This window comes from Dama dama, chromosome 17, assembly GCF_033118175.1.
Source record: "Dama dama isolate Ldn47 chromosome 17, ASM3311817v1, whole genome shotgun sequence".
Classification (NCBI taxonomy): domain Eukaryota; kingdom Metazoa; phylum Chordata; class Mammalia; order Artiodactyla; family Cervidae; genus Dama; species Dama dama.
Genome location: NC_083697.1, coordinates 31367001 through 31383418, shown reverse-complemented (window position 1 = coordinate 31383418; position 16418 = coordinate 31367001).

Here is a 16418-nt window from a genome sequence, read left to right as displayed (position 1 = left end):
CATTCTAAAGGAGATCAGTCCTGGGTGTTCATTGGAAGGACTGATGTTGAAGCTGAAACTCCAATACTTTGGCCACCTGATGTGAAGAGCTGACTCATTGAAAAAGACCCTGATGCTGGGAAAGATTGAGTGCAAGAGAAGGGAACGACAGAGGATGAGATGGTTGGATGGCATCACCGACTCGATGGACATGGGTTTGGGTGGACTCCAGGAGTTGGTGATGGACAGGGAGGCCTGGCATACTGCAGTTCATGGAGTCGCAAAGAGTCAGACATGACTGAGTGACTAAACTGAACTGAACTTGGCTTGTGGGATCTTAGTTTGCTGACCAGAGATTGAACACACACCCTCCTTCACTGAAAGTGCAGTCTTAACCATTGGACCATCAGGGAAGTCCTATGTTCATCAAAAAATGGATGTGATGTTTACAACCATAGTGTACTCATATATAATTTCATGTATGTATTTTCAAATCTTGAAAAAATTGTGATAGTTTGTCAAAACATGCACTATTTGTCCCTTCACATACTCCTTGTCAAACTCCAGGGTGTCTCCAGAGGCATGGGCACCCAGGTATTAATGAGAAGTGAGGCATCATGGCCATCTCTGGCTGCAGGAGGGCGTCAGGATATTTTAGGCCAAGCAACAGAGTGTTCCAACGCTTGGGCACTGGAGTTACACTGCCTGAGTTTGAATAATGGCTCCACCTCTCCTAGCAGTACAACTGAGGACAAGTAATTTAACCTCCCTTTACCCCAAAAGGGTACATGTCAATAGAGCTGTGAGAATCAAATTGGATAATCCACTTAAAGCACTTAGCACAGGGCCTGGCCTGTTGAAGGCAGGGATAAATGTTAATTATTGCCAACTCTTGTTATGCTGTGTGGAAATTTTAACCCTTCCCTACCTACTTGTGTATCTCCCATGTCCACCTCCCAACCAGAACACCACATACTGCTTTATACATATCAGATGCTCAATATTCCTGAGTTGAATCCAATGCTTCCCCTTGGTCTATAGGAGAAAGTCCAATATCCTACTTTTCATTTAAGACTGTTCCTCATTTCATCACCATCTATTTTCCAGCTTGAGTTTCTTTACTCTTCCACATTAATCCCCTGTCCCAATCATACAAGTTTAAAACCATTCCCAGCTACACCTTACACTTTTGTATCTCAGAATGTTTCATTGTTTATGTAAACTTGCACTGTCCCCACTTCCCAAAACATCCTTCCTGCTCCTCCGTACCTTCTATAATTTAACCAGTTTTTTAAGACCCAGTTAAATTGATCTCCTATAGCAATGCTTCTAATCTTTTCTGTTTTACAAAACCCTTTGAGAATTTGACAATTGCAATTTGACAGTTTCTCTCTTTTAGGAAAGACACACGTGCATACATATAAACAATCTGATTCTGGGGGGTTGTGATCCCCCTGAACTCTGGTCCAGGCCCCAACCTGTGGTCCTTGGACTCCAACACCACTACAAATTGACTCTTTTCTCAATACCCATAGCAATCACTATCTGAACTAATAAATGGTCCCTTCTTTTGATGTTTATTTTCACTTTCTTGCATGTTTTTTCTCATACTCGGAATGTAATTTTTTTGAGGAGAAAGGATTTGTCTCACACATCTGTTTGCCCACAATGACTAGGCAATATGCCTTATATATAGTGAGTCCACAGTAAAAATGTGTTGACTAACTGTTCACTTATCATCTACTATTATTATCTTCTTCTTAGGTGATCTCATCCTGGCCCATGGTTTTAAATGCTTTACATTTGGGACTTCCCTTGTGGTCCAGTGGTTTAGAATCTGCCTTCCAATGCAAGGGATGTGGGTTTGATCCCACATATCATGGGGCAACTAGGCCTGTGCACCTAAACTAGAGAATCCAGTCCACATGCTGCAACTAAGACCTGGGGCAGCCAAAAATAAAAATAAATAAATGCGTTATATTTGCTGGTGACTATCAATATTATGCCTTCAGCCTAGGCATAAACCCTAAATTCCAGATTCATATAGCCTGAAGGCTCCTTGAATGTCCAGTAGGCATCACAGATGTAAAATCTCAAGAAGGGAACTGGTGGTTGTTCACACCACCCTTCCCTTTCCCCAGATATTTCCATTCCAGGATTTTCCATCTCCATAGTGGTACTTCCATCAGTTGAGAGCTGGGTCCTCCCTTTTACTCTGTTCATCTCTACCCATTCTTATAGTATTAGTCACTCAGTCATGTCTGACTCTTTGTGATCCCATGGACTGTAGCCATCAGACTCCTCTGTCCATGGAATTCTCCAGGCAAGAATACTGGAGTGGGTTGCCATTTCTTTCTCCACTACCCATTTTTAAGTCCTCTTAAATCAATCTCCAAAATATATGCTAATCCGTTCCCTACTCTTGATCTCTAGAGCCGCCACCATGGCCCAACCCTTCACCATTCTTACATGGCTCCCAAACTGCTCTCCTTGCTCCCTCTTGGCCCTCTGAAATTCATTCTCAAGCTGCTATAATGAATTTTTGCAAATACAAGTCAGTGCTGCAGCTCCCTCTCTTAAAACCTTTCCATTGTTCTCAGAATAAAGTCTAACGTACAACCGGTGTTTCCAGGGCAGCTCCCTCAGGGCTGCTCTATAAGCAAACTAACTTTCCTGCCTTGGGCTGTCATTTTGTCTGACAAACCCTTTTTCCTTCATCCTGGAGCTTGACTTATCCCTTATTTTAGTTCAGTCTTCATTTTCTTATGAAATATTCACTGACCATCACGTTTAAAGCAGGCATCTGCAGCCTGGGTGGGAGGGATGGATACATGTATGGCTGAGTCTCTCTGCTGTGCCTCTGAAAGTATTTACATTATTAACTGACTATGTGCTGTGCTGCGCTCAGTCACTCAGCTGTGGCCAACTCTTTGCCACACCACAGACTGTAGGCTGCCAGACTCCTCTGTCTATGGGAATTTCCAGGCAAGAGCACTGGAGTGGGTTGCCACTTCCTCCTCCAGGTGATCTTCCTCACCCAGGAATTGAACCCACGTCTATTCTTGTCCCTGCATCAAAGGCGAATCCTTTACTGCTGAGCCCCCAGGGAAGCCCATTAATCAGTTATGCCCCAATATCAAATAAAAATTAAAAACATAAAGTGGGCCTCAGAATGACCATGGATCCCATCACTTTGTATATTCTATTTTACTCCAATCCAGTTACCTTTATGAAATATATGTCTGTATTGATGGCTCATCTTTTCCATCAAAATTTAAACTCACTACAGGCAGGGGTCATGTCTGACTTGTTTGTTGCTTCAAACCCAACATCTTGGAAAATATAAGCTCCATAAGGCCATAGATTTTCTTTTCGTTTTTACTTTTTTGTTCTCTGATATTGTCTCTGGTGCCTAAAAAAGTCCTGCCACACAGTAAGCACACAACAAATCTTTGTTGACTGCTGAATGAAGAGGAGGGACTCAGTAAAGGCTGTTTTGTCTACATTATTGAGTCAATCAATCAATGGATTAATTATTACTTCAGGCTAATTGGAGAAAAGCTAGCAACATTATTTAGGGAAAAAATCCTCCTTAAATGAATAGCTAAAAATGATTTATAGTAAATGCATCAGAGCACTATGATCTCTGGGTATTACTAATACATTGTTTATAAACAGTTGCCTCCAAAGTCTTTAGAAACACTCAGTACTCAAAAGCTAGTAAACAGTTCCCTCATTATCTTGTTTGCCTTACAACTTTGCATTGTAAGAAAAGTTCCTAAATAAAGCAACATAGATTTCTAAATGGAAGGCTATCAAATAATACATATTTAGAATGAATATTCAGAATGAATTGATCCTAACATAATGACTTTTGAATATAACTCAGCTCGACAGTTGATCAGGTAAATCCAGAAGAGGTTTCTTGGGAGTACTTCATAGCCCTTCATTAAATCAGTCACTGCCTCCAGCAAACTTCTCTGCTCTCTGTAAATTGGCCCTTTTTATCATGCTGGAGCCTCCTGGGTGAAAAGAGATGTCTGAACACATCGTCTTTAAAAGGTCAAGGGTCATTCATCAAGAAGGACTGTTTACTTTAAGCTCAGAAAGCTGACCATCTTCTGCCAGCAGCCATGGGTGATAAAGAGTGCAAGGAGATCTTTCACTGCTGAGCATCTAGGCTTAGTGGGATTACAAAGGAAGGAGAAATCAGCCAGATACATTTCAGGCCTGCAGACCCTTCTTATATTTATAACAACATGTTTTCCTAGTAACAGTTTATTTTGCTGAAAACATTTAATAAAAACTTTCAGAGCCTCTTATGAGAAGATGGTTTCACATTCCCTAGTCAAGCACCTGCCTGACTTTAATGTGCTACTATTTTAGGTCCTGAAACATATACCCCCTTCCATAGACTCAAGCTGGTCTCTTTATAATTACCAAGTTCACAGTCCCTAAGAATAGAAATAGGTGCAGAGGCTTTTTCTGGATAACTCTGATGAACTGTCCTCTCTCAAGCCCTTGGCAGCTGGGGAAGCAAACTCATGGGAAAGAATACCATTTCTAACACAACACACTTAAAAAAAAAATTATTTTATTTAAGTAAAGTTGATTTACAATGTTGTGTTTATTTCTATTGTGTGACACAGATATATATATGTATATATTATTTTTCATATTCTTTCCCATTATAGTTTATCACAGGATATTGAATGTAGTTCCCTGTACTATACAGTTGGACCTTTTTTTTCTATTCTGTATGTAATAGTTTGCATCTGCTAATCCCAAACTTCCGATCCATGCCTTCTACCTCCCCAAACTCAGCAATCACAAGTCTGTTCTCTATATCTGTGAGTCTGTTTCTGCTTCATAGATAAAGTTCATTTGTCAACACAACACAATTTCAATACAACAGTTCACAAAACATTTTTTCTCTAATTTTGACACATGTTCTCCTGGTTTTGAAAGTTTTTCTCACCTGAGTTTTCTCCCAACTATCCTTAAGCGACCTCTGTGCAGTTCTGGATAAGATCTAACAGACTGATCAAACATACAGAGAGATTTGGAATGGAACTTGGGACCAGGGAATATCCATCCCTTGGGCTTTCTCACTCACTAATTGGCAATTTTAATTCACAGTAGAGTCACAGCCTGGTTGGGCTTCTAAGATTGTGTTTAAGGTAAAAAGATGTGCATCGTGTTCAATCACTCAGTCATGCCTAGCTCTGTGCAACCCCAATGTCTGTGGCCCGCCAGGCTCCTCTGATCAAGGAATTCCCCAGGCAAGAATACTGGAGTGGGTAGCCATTTCCTTCTCAGGGAATTTTCTCTACCCAGGGATTGAACCTGTATCTCCTGCATTGGCAGGCAAATCCTTTACCATTGAGCCACCTGGGAAGCCCCAAGGTAAAAAGACACATAAGTTAAAAATTACCCTTGGAAATCCCTTAAATTGCCCATAAATTCTGATTTCGGGTTTTGAGTATACTACCCTGTGTAACATAATACGTGAATCTGCATGATTATGTACAATAGATAATTTATAAGTGCACGAGTTTATTCAGTATGTAGTAAGAACATATATGCAGAATAACATTTGACGACATTTTTATTTTCCAGCCTCCCACCCCCACAAACAGAGTGGTTGAATTTGCATAAATTAAATTTACTTGAATTGAAGATGGATCTCTACTGCAGCAATCAGAGGTACTATTTGCCCTCTGAGTTCTAACCGGAAGCCTTGATTTCTGTTCTGTGCTTGATTTAAACCCATTTGGAACCAACCATGTACCTGAGATAATTTTCCCAAGGGAAGTTTTCAGGAATATTAATGACCTTACTTAGACAAACAAAATAATCACAAGAAACTCGTACTTGGGCCATCTGATTATCTAGAAAGGCAAGCAGTTTTTCTTTCTCAGTCAGAGCCATGATCTTTCCAAATTCCTATCCTGCCTTTCTTCCATAAAATGATTGATTCACTTGATGGACTTTAGATGTAATACTTGAATTTTTTAAAAAGCCATTAAATGTAAAACATGTTCCATTTCTAATATTGTAATGAGTAATCAAATTTAAATTACTTGAAAGGCTGAAGTGAGTGCTTTGAGGTTGTGTATATCTGTGTGTGCGAGTAAGTGGAGGGTGGGGAGGACTGGATTGCACAATCTCTAAGCAGAGTTATACCTCTCAGGATACACTTCTAGACCACATATTCACCCTTTTGCTGAGAATGGATGTGTTTCCTCAGTTCTCACTTTGCGGAGCTGCGCTTTCTAAAGTTGAACTCTCATCGCTACTGGTGTAAAGACCAGGCTGAGGACTCCACAGAGAAAATAAGAATGCTCTCCTCTACCCAGTGTCTGAGGAGTGGAGAATGTTGAATCCTCATAATGAAACACCAGGTAACTCGGAAAAACTGGAATAACGATAACTAACATGTTGAGGAAGAGGATCAGAGGAGGCAAAGCACGAATGTGTGAAGTGCTTAAAGTATTGCCTGCATACAGGGAGTCCTGCATTGTTGTTAGTATGTCTTCTATTGCTCATCTCATGACAACAGGCATCCTGGGAGTGAGTCTGAATTTTTTGGAACCATCTACCAGTCCATCCTAAAGGAGATCAGTCCTGGGTGTTCACTGGAAGGACTGATGCTGAAGCTGAAACTCCAGTACTTTGGCCACCTCATGTGAAGAGTTGACTCATTGGAAAAGACCCTGATGCTGGGATGGATTGGGGGCAGGAGGAGAAGGGGACGACAGTGGATGAGATGGCTGGATGGTATCACCGACTCGATGGGCATGAGTTTGAGTAAACTCCGGGAGTTGATGATGGACAGGGAGGCCTGGCGTGCTGCGATTCATGGGGTCGCAAAGAGTTGGACATGACTGAACGACTGAACCGAACTGACTGAACTGAGTGAAGGTTTTATCATTCACTGATCCAAGATACTCCAGACATATAAAAGGCTGGTAGAGTTCACTTTTAATGCTAGATATCCATTTGCAACAAAAACTCAGCCAAGTCTTTCATCTTTTATAGCCTTTGGTGGGAAACAGAAGTAGGCTGTGATTTCTCAGAGAATGAGAGGAACCTACCTGGAGGAAGAGTGACTATAGGTTATTTAGTTCAACCTACTTAGTGTAAAACTGATAAAACTGAGAATAAGAGAAGCACCATTGTAACCGACACTTGTGACGATGAGTGTCTATCCTACAAGTGGGTCTTCTTTCTTCATTTGTCCAATTCCAAGGGAAAAAGAGAGCCAAAATCACATTTAACCATGAGATTGAAACACAGCCCAATCTTCTTTAAAGAATGTGAACTCCATGTGTCTTTTTCAATTAGTCCTACTATGAAGATTTAGCTAAACCCACAAAGTTATCAGACACATGACCAAACCATAGTTAAACTTCTCTATAAAGAGTTGAATGGTAGTTTAGTCACTAAGTCGTGTCCAACTCTTGCAGCCCCATGGACTGTAGCCCACTGGGCTCTTCTGTCCATGGGATTCTCCAGACAAGAATACTGGAGTGGGTTGCCATTTCCTTGTCCAAGGGATCTTCCTGACCCAGGAATTGTACCTGGGTCTTCTGCATTGCAGGCAGAATTTTTTACTGATTGAGCTACAAGAGAAGCCCAAAGAGTTGAATAGCTGAACAATATATGCATTTTCATTATCTATAATAATAGGCAACCTACCTGTAAAAAAAGCAATCAATATGAATATAAATAAACACCAAAATTAGATTTATTGCTAAAATTTTGCCCTAACTTACTTAGTAATATGATGCTTCTATCATGAGAATACCTGCAAAATGCTTGCTATATTGTGGGTTATAGAAAAGGTTGTGAAAAAACTAGAAAAGTAGGCAAGTTGTAAAATTAAATAATGATTATTATAACTGTAACTACACGTGGGCAAGAAGAAGTATAGCGTAATAACTGAGATGACTATAATATAGAAATGAAAAAGTTCTATCTTTTACCTTGTAAGGAATTTAGCTGCAAGCTGAAAACAAGGACATTTTTGCCTTCTACATCATCCTCATCATCACACTGTCACCACCACCATTGTCATCGTCAACATCATTAGCAGCAGCATCAATGCCATTTACTGAGCAGTTTTTAGGAGCCAGCAATGTGCTAAGTGTTTTATATGTGTTATATAATTAATTCTTATATCAGTCTTCTGGGTTAAGTTCTTTTTATAATCATGATGCTGACAGATAAACTGATGCACATCTTTCCTAAGGTCATATTGCTAGTAAGTGGTATCAGAACAGTGATTTAACTGAACATAATTCCAAAGCCTAATTTCTGAAGCACTAAGCTCTATTGCTAAACTGTGGTAAATGTCAAAGTAAAGGGGTAAAAAGTCCAGGAGTCAGAAAATATTTTCAAATGGGAATTCAACTGTACATGAGAGACCAGACAAACAAAGTTGATGACTTTTTAGTGCTGTAGGATTTGAGGGAGAATTCAAGTTCTAGGTGACACTGTGTTCATTATCAATTGTGGAGTAACATATTCTGCCACAACTTAAGGGCTTAAAACAATACATGGTTATTATTTCACACCATTTCTGTGTGTTAGAAATTTGGAAGTTGCTGAGTGCAAGTGTTCTGGCTGAGGATCGCTCATGAGATTGCAGTGAAGATGTTGGAGAGAGCTGAAGATGCATGAGGCTGAGCTGGGGCTGGAGAACCAACTTCTAAACGGCTTACTCACCCATTGGGAAAGAAATTTAGCTTCTCACTGGTGGTTGGTAGGAGGCCTTAGTACCTGACCATGTGGACCTCTCCTTAGGGCTGCTTGAGCGTCTTCCTAACATGGCACATGGCTACCCCAGAGCAAGTGATCCAAGAGCAAGAGAACAAGGCAGAAGCCAGGATGTCTTTTATGACCTGGCTTTGGAAGTCACATACTGTCACTTCTGCCACATTATATTGATTACAAAGTGGGAGAGGACTTCTCAAGAGTGTGAATTCTAGGAGGGAGGGATGGCTGGAGACCACAGACTTCTTCCAAAATTCCCCATCACTGTCCACTTAAGTAAATAGTGAATTTTACACACAGTTTCTATTAAGATGTTTAACCTAAACACCATGATCATTCTCAGGTATTATCATGTTTACTTTTAGGAAGCTTTCATAAAATATTTGGACTAAAGATCATGAACAAAGAAAACTCATTTGAATGTCTTCTCTGGATAACCTTTAGCAGTCATTATTCAACAACCTTCCATTTTTAATGCATTATTACTTTATTTTTCAAGGATGTTTAGTCCTGGGATCTACTGCCAGCATTATCATTATGGTCTTATCTTGGTATTGAATGAAACTGTAATAAACATAAAGGCCAACATAAGACACTGGCAATTACTCCTTATCATGCTATTTTGGATGACAAATATCTATGAGGACTCCTCTTGACATTCTTTTCATTTCTGTGTCCCTGGCATTACAGTATATTCTGCCACATAGTGATGCAAATAAGATATAAGATAGAGCTGATCTTGGTGACAAGAAATTTGTGGATGTTCTTATATGAGATAATCTTTGAAAGAGCAAGTTCCAAATTAGCTTCAAAGATATTCACAGGTAGATAGGCTAATAAGGGTATAGAACTCTCCATGGAAGTCACATGACTTTGAAGAGAAGCTAGGCCTTGTGCCAGCTCAAGTCATGAAGGGTCCCAACTTCATGGAAAGGTCGGGCCAACTACTACTTCTGGGTTGGTGAGTCTCAGGAAAAATGGAACAGACTGAGTTGAAGAAAAAAAAAGAAATGTGATATGATTCATGTACCAGGGAAGCTTTGCCAACAGTCCAGGCTATGGTAAGCTCTTTCCTGCTTGTACAAAACCAGGACAATTCCAGTAGTAATAAATCATGAGGATAATGTCCGAGTGGAAAGGGTCAGGGTCAGAGAGCTGGGAGAGATTTGTATTTGAGGCTTCTAGAGGCAATGTCCTGGAGGAGGAAATGGCAACCCACTCCAGTATTCTTGCCTAGAAAATTCCATGGACAGGAGTCTGGCAAGCTACAGTCAATGAGGTCACAAAGAGTTGGACACTACTGAGCGACTGAGCACAGAGGCAGTGTGGCAGGGACACAGAGTCCTTGTTCAAAGGAGTCAAAGTTGTTACCATGGAAATGGGGCCAAGCACAAAGCCCAAACTTGGTATGAAGACAGAAATGAGAGAACAGCAAGGTAGACCAGCAGAAGAATAAGATGCAAGGCAGAAACAAGAATAGTTTGGGGAACTTGATTCTGAAACAGAGACTGCGCATGATTTACTCTGATCAAACTTTACAGTCACCACTCCATCAAAACTGCTCTTTTAAGAGTCAGCAGTGAGTCCTTGGCTTTAACATGAAGCCTCACATGGTTAAATACAAAGATCAGCTCTCTACTTATTTCAGCTACATTGGAAAGAGTTGACTATCTTTTCTCCCTTGATTATATAGATAACTTTCTTCATTTGGCTTCCAGGAAACTATATTACTTGGCATACTTCCTACCTCGTTGATCACTCCTTTTAAGTGCTTGTTACATTATTTTTTTCTCAGTGCTTGGTCTTTTCTCCATATATACACATTCACTTGTGATTTCACCCAGTACCATTCAGGACTTTCAGTATGATTTACATACCAATGATTTCCAAATTAATATCTCCATTCTAACTTCTCTTGTGAGCTCAGATTCATGTCTCTGCTGGGGTGTCTAATAGACATCTCAAACTTCATACATCCCAAATGGAACTCCTTATCTTATCCTCAAATCTGTTTTACGTGTAACCTTTCCCTTTTCAGCTGTTGGAAGCTCCATCCTTCCAGATGCTCAGGTCAAAATCCTTAATGTCATCTTGGAATCCTCTCATTCTCTCACCTTATGGCCAAATCCATCAGCAAATCCTATGGCTCTTCCCTTAAAGTATATCCAGAACCCTACCTCTCTCACCACTTTTCTTGCTTATTCCTTTCCTTTTGGCCTCCATCATCTCCTCCCTAGATGACTGAAGCAGTCTCCTAAGCATTCATTCTGTTTCAGTCTCCCCACTCCCCACCTTTGCCGGCAATCTATCCCCAACACAGCAACCAGATGGTTTCTTTTAAGTCAGAGCAGGTCATTCCTCTGCTCAAAACCCATTTCCCAAAAGAGTAAAAACCAGATTCCTTATAATACCCAAATAGACCCTTATGAGCTGACCTCTCCCTTATTTTTCTGATTTATCTTTATTTCTCTTTCCCTTACTCTCTGTTCCAGCCATAATGGCCTCTTTACTGTTTTTTCAAAATGTGAGGTACTTTGCACTTTTGTGGATCACATTGGCTGTTCCCTCTGCCTGTGACCCTCTTTCCCAACATGATTAGTTCCCTCTCCTTCTTCAAGTTTTCGCTGAAGTGTCAGTTTCTCAAGATCTGACACTTGAGGTCTGCCTGGCCATGCTGGTCAAAATGTAAACCTGCTCCGAACTCTTTCACCCCTAATGACCTTTCACCCCTGATGACCTGTCACCCCTGATGACCTTTCACTGTTCACTTTATTAAATAGTACTTACTACTTTCTAATACACTACGAAATTTAGTTATTTATGCTTATTTATTGTGTCCTTCATTGTCTGACTCTCTCCACAGCTAGATGGAGAGAGAGCAGGGGTGTCTGGCTGTTAAGTTTACCCACATTCCCAAGCATTTAGCAGAGCATCTGATGTGAAGTAGGTGCTCTGTAAATGTGTTAAGGATATAAATGATTTTACATATTAAAGGGATGAGAGGTGAAGAAGACCAAGTAGGAGCCTAGCCTTCCAGCTCAGGTGAGAGGTGGCAGCAGCTGAGTAATCCAGTTTCTGGCCCAGTTGTCTGGCCCGAACAGAGCTGGCCTCACTGGGAGTGATTGCTCACTGTGTCCTCATTTGGTCCTGGCCTTACTCTTAAATCTTGATGGATAGCATCTCTTTAAAGCCTGGCTTAAATGTTAATATCTATGTGAAGCCACAATCAACTTCTCCCCCATCCCGCGCCAAGTTCATTACTGCTTCACTTGTTTTCACAACATCATGCCCATCCCTTTTATATAACACTAGCTGCACTATATGAAAATTCAAATACATGCCTTTACATAGCCGTGACTGTATGCTTTTCCTGCCAGACTGTGAGGCTCTAGAGAAAAAGTGATTAGTTTTTTATTTTTTGGTCTTTATCTTTGTAACTAACCTGAGAGTAATACTTGACCATTGTAAATTGTCAGGAAATAAATGACAATTATTTTCAATCCAGCTGAATTAATTTTACTTTAAAGACAAATGTATTTTTGTCTTAAATAGTATTAGTGTTGTCATGTAGTAGCATAGATGCAAAATAATTCTGAAAGAAGTTGTGCAGTTTTACAATTTTTAAAATTTTTTTTAAGCAAATAAGAGGGGCTACAATTAAAAAAATTTTTTTAATGTATAATAGTTCAAGCTTAATAGTTTGTGTTTTGGTTTTGTTATTTTGCCAGGGGGAAAAAAATAAGAATTTCAGGTGATCGCTCATTAAATCCCAAATTTCTGGTCTGAAAGGTGAAGCATGTCTTCAGCTACAAAGAAGCAGATTAAACCAGTTGTGCTGTCAGCTTGAAGCATTTGGAAGCTGGCCAGAATTGCCTAAGTTTTTTTTTTTTTTTTCCTTCTTACTCTCTTCCTTTCTGCCAGGCTCACTCAGTGAATCCATTTGCAGAATCAAATGAAAATCAATCCCTTTTATGCAAACCTTCCTGAAGCAACAGGGCTATGTTTGGTCACAAGAGTGGAGGATCGTGCAGTGAAAGCCCTCGTGGTGATTTCTCCCCACCCAGGGCTTGCCAAGGTCCACTCCACCACGTAGTGATGAAAGGGAGGATCAAGCAGCTTTCTCAAAGCCCAGCTCCATCAGACAGGCCTTTTCTAAATATAGCAGACTTCAGTAAACAGCACTGTGAATGTGCAGTGTGTTTGCTGGAGAATATATCTACCTCCATCAAAATTTTATGCATGCATGTACATATCTAGATCTTGTTGGGCCCTTTTTTATCAATTAAAATGCTAAGTAAATTCTCTTTTTATTTAAAAAACTGACATTTGATCAGTTTCTGCTCAGCGCTTTAGATCAATTAACTCGAGGGAAAGGGCTCTAAATGAGGGAAGGTTGACTAAATGAAGCTTAACCACAGACAAAGCTGAGGTCTCTGGGATTCTTGAAAGTATCACCATAGACCAGGTTACTGTGTCCAGGATATGAGACTTACACCAGTCAAAAGAGGACTGGGTTAATCAGATTAAGACATTGCATTGCTATAGACAGATTCTCCTGAGCAGTGACTCTGATATAATTATAAAAATGTATTCTGTTTTATTGTCTGAAGCCCCCAGTGGTGAAGGTACCATCCTTATTTTTGGTTTGTGTTCACCTTCGATCCTGATGGAAATTACAGATATTTATTCTGGAGCCAGCACCTGATCCTTGGGCTTCAGTTCACCCTCACCTGAAAAAAGATCAGTAGAGAAAGCATACCAAGTGCAGAGCTCAACAATGGTTTAGGACAGGCACCAAGAACATGATCTCTGAGGGATCCCTGGGGATCACCACCAGAGGATGTGAAAGTTCGAACTGACTTTGGCCCATGAGGCCTGCATGCAGGTGGGAGAGACATGGAAATCTGAGCGGTAATGCTCTCTGATATCAGCTTCCCTCACCACTGAGCTCAATCATTTTAGCTTTTACATAAAAGAAAGCTCAAAGCCTCAGTGATTCATGACTCCTTCCATCTACTGTTTTTAATACTTGTGATTTGGGGGTGAGAGGTTTTTCATATACACCAATTTCCACTTTATTCATCTATCAAGTCACCCCAGCAAATTAGGATCCCAGTTTTAGAAAACAAATCTTTCAGTTTTGAACCAGATAGAAAAGGAAATAAAACATTAGATAGTGCTACCAAATATGAGAGAGGTAGATTCTGACAGACAGGACCAAAGAGGAAAAGTTAAGAAGTTTAATTTCTTTTTCTTGCACTCTGCTTTTATCTTTTTTTCCTTTTTGTGCCGACCAACTATTTGTGTAACCTTTATGTGCTTCAGTTATTCCATCTTCAAAAAGAGCGCAAAGTAGGGATTTATGCATTTACAAGGTGAGAGGTCCACTCTAGGAAAATCCAAAATAACACCTAAAAAAAAAATAACTGACACTATATACATTAATCGTGAGTTTTTTTGTTTATAAAAGGATTCTTCAGTAGGTTCCTTTAAATCGGAATTACACAGGTCAGAGCTTTTACACACAGCTGTTAGCAGTGGAAAGAATCAAGAGGCCTCAATTAGAGTCCCAGCTACACCATTTATTAGCTGTGTGACCTTGAACACTTAAGCCAGTTAACCTTTTTGAGCTTCTGTTTTCTCTTCTGTAAACGGAGATAACAACACCTACTTCACAGACTGGTTAGGATCAGATGAGATAATTTGTGTAGAAGCGCTTGGTTAACATCACTCATTTATCTGTGAGTTCAGTGAACATTCAGGGAACGGGTACCATGTGCCAGGCAACATTAGGCACTGATATTGTGATCAACAGTGTGTGGCACTTTCACTTGCAATTTTCATCTCTTAGAGACTTCTGACTTGATTTGTATGTAGTAAAACCCCAACTTCTCAGAATTATATCAACTGGGTAAAGTGAAAGACAATTACACATATTCATTTACTTCCTTGTATATTTCATATGCACCATGAATTTATGAACCAAAGACCAACTTCTAGAAGACTTATCGTCTTGATTGGCTAATGTGAATTAAGAGAAGGTGTGGGACCCTCAGCCTTTCCCAAACAGAATGGAAAGGAAATACCTCTGGGTATGTGGATGCAGATGTTACTGAAGGGCTGGCCATCCTGAAGATTCTTCCAAGTTTCTCCGTGGCTCATATCTGGGGCCCTGGAATTGGGCACTACGGCAACGTGTCCTTGTTTGGGCTGGTTCCTATGCTCCAGAGCCAGGGTGTATTGGTGGAAGTGCTCCCTCAGGCTGTTCTCATGCCATTGCCTTTGTCCTTCTTCAACCACCTGAGGGCCCACTGCTGTATGCCCTCCTCTTCTCTCTCAGCTCCTGTGTGAAGCAAGGACGGTCTCAGTCTTGCATTAGATCCTAAGAGCAACTATCCAGAATCCTGCATTACCTTCACCTCTTCTATTTAGTAGGACTTGTATACCTCATATAGTATTCTCAGCAGCTGTGTAGACTATCTCTAGAAATATTTGTTTGCACAGCCATAGGGAGCAGGAAGGTAGCACTGCACAACTTCAGGAGGCTTTAAACACATCGTGGTCTATATCAGCAGCATCTCCGGGAGTTTCTCAGTGAACAGCCCATCAGCCACATCTGGTAGCCTTGATAGGAAAATTAGAAGCTTGGGAAGAGTCCCTGAAGTTGAATCTGAAGCTCGATCACATGTGAGGGCCACACTGTTTCATGTCCCCCAAATTGTTTTGGCCACTTCAATCTAGCTTTCTAGTCAGCAGTCATGTCCTGTCTAAGAACAGACATGCTTAATGTCTTGGAAGCTATCTCCTCCACTCCATCCAAATTGTCACCACCTCAGGGCAGGTCTTCTGTCATCTCTCACCTGAATTCCTATAGCCACCTCTTCTCTGGTCTCCCCTGCTTTCTGTCCCCCCTCCCACCACCATCCATTTGCTACTGTTGACAGGGTGGCCCATCTCAATCACAAGTCTCATTTTGTCATGCCCCTGTTTGCAATCCTTTAATACCTTTCCATTGCCCTCATGATAAAGCCCAGAGTCCTTGGCACGGATACAGAACCCTCCATGATTCTAGCTCCTGCTCTGGTTTTCTGCTTCTGAAGTACTGTACTGGCCCGAGTCAAGTCCAGGCCTTTGTGTCTAACATCTGCTCTGCCTAGAACGCCCTTCCATCTCCCGCCCCCTCCTCCTGACCAAACCCAGCTCAGTGTTGAAAACAAAAGCAGGGACTGTGCATTTAACAATGAAAATACCTCTTGAGCCCCAAAAGTGTGGAACACTGAAAAAAGGTCAGGAAGAAAAGTCATAGCCACACCTGCTAGTTCACAGGGGTTAGATGCTGGTGGCAGGAAGTTCAGAGAGCCCTGCGGAGAGCAAGTCCATGCTGAGTCTAGGGCTCTCCACTCCTTTCTGACCTCTGCGCCACCATACAAAGATAACCAGGTGGTGGAAAGGCCCCATGAGTGGCAGCCTCAAGTTGCCTGGGAAATAAGTCAGAAAATGCAGCAGAAAAAGTTCAGGCTTAGGAACCAGAAAGACTGAGTTCTGGTCACAGTATCTTCAGATCTCAGCTTATCATTTTATTGCGAAAGAACTGGACTCTGTGGGATGTTTTCATATTGTGCTTTGTAGAGCACTAGGGGTTCCAGATGCTTTTCAAGGGC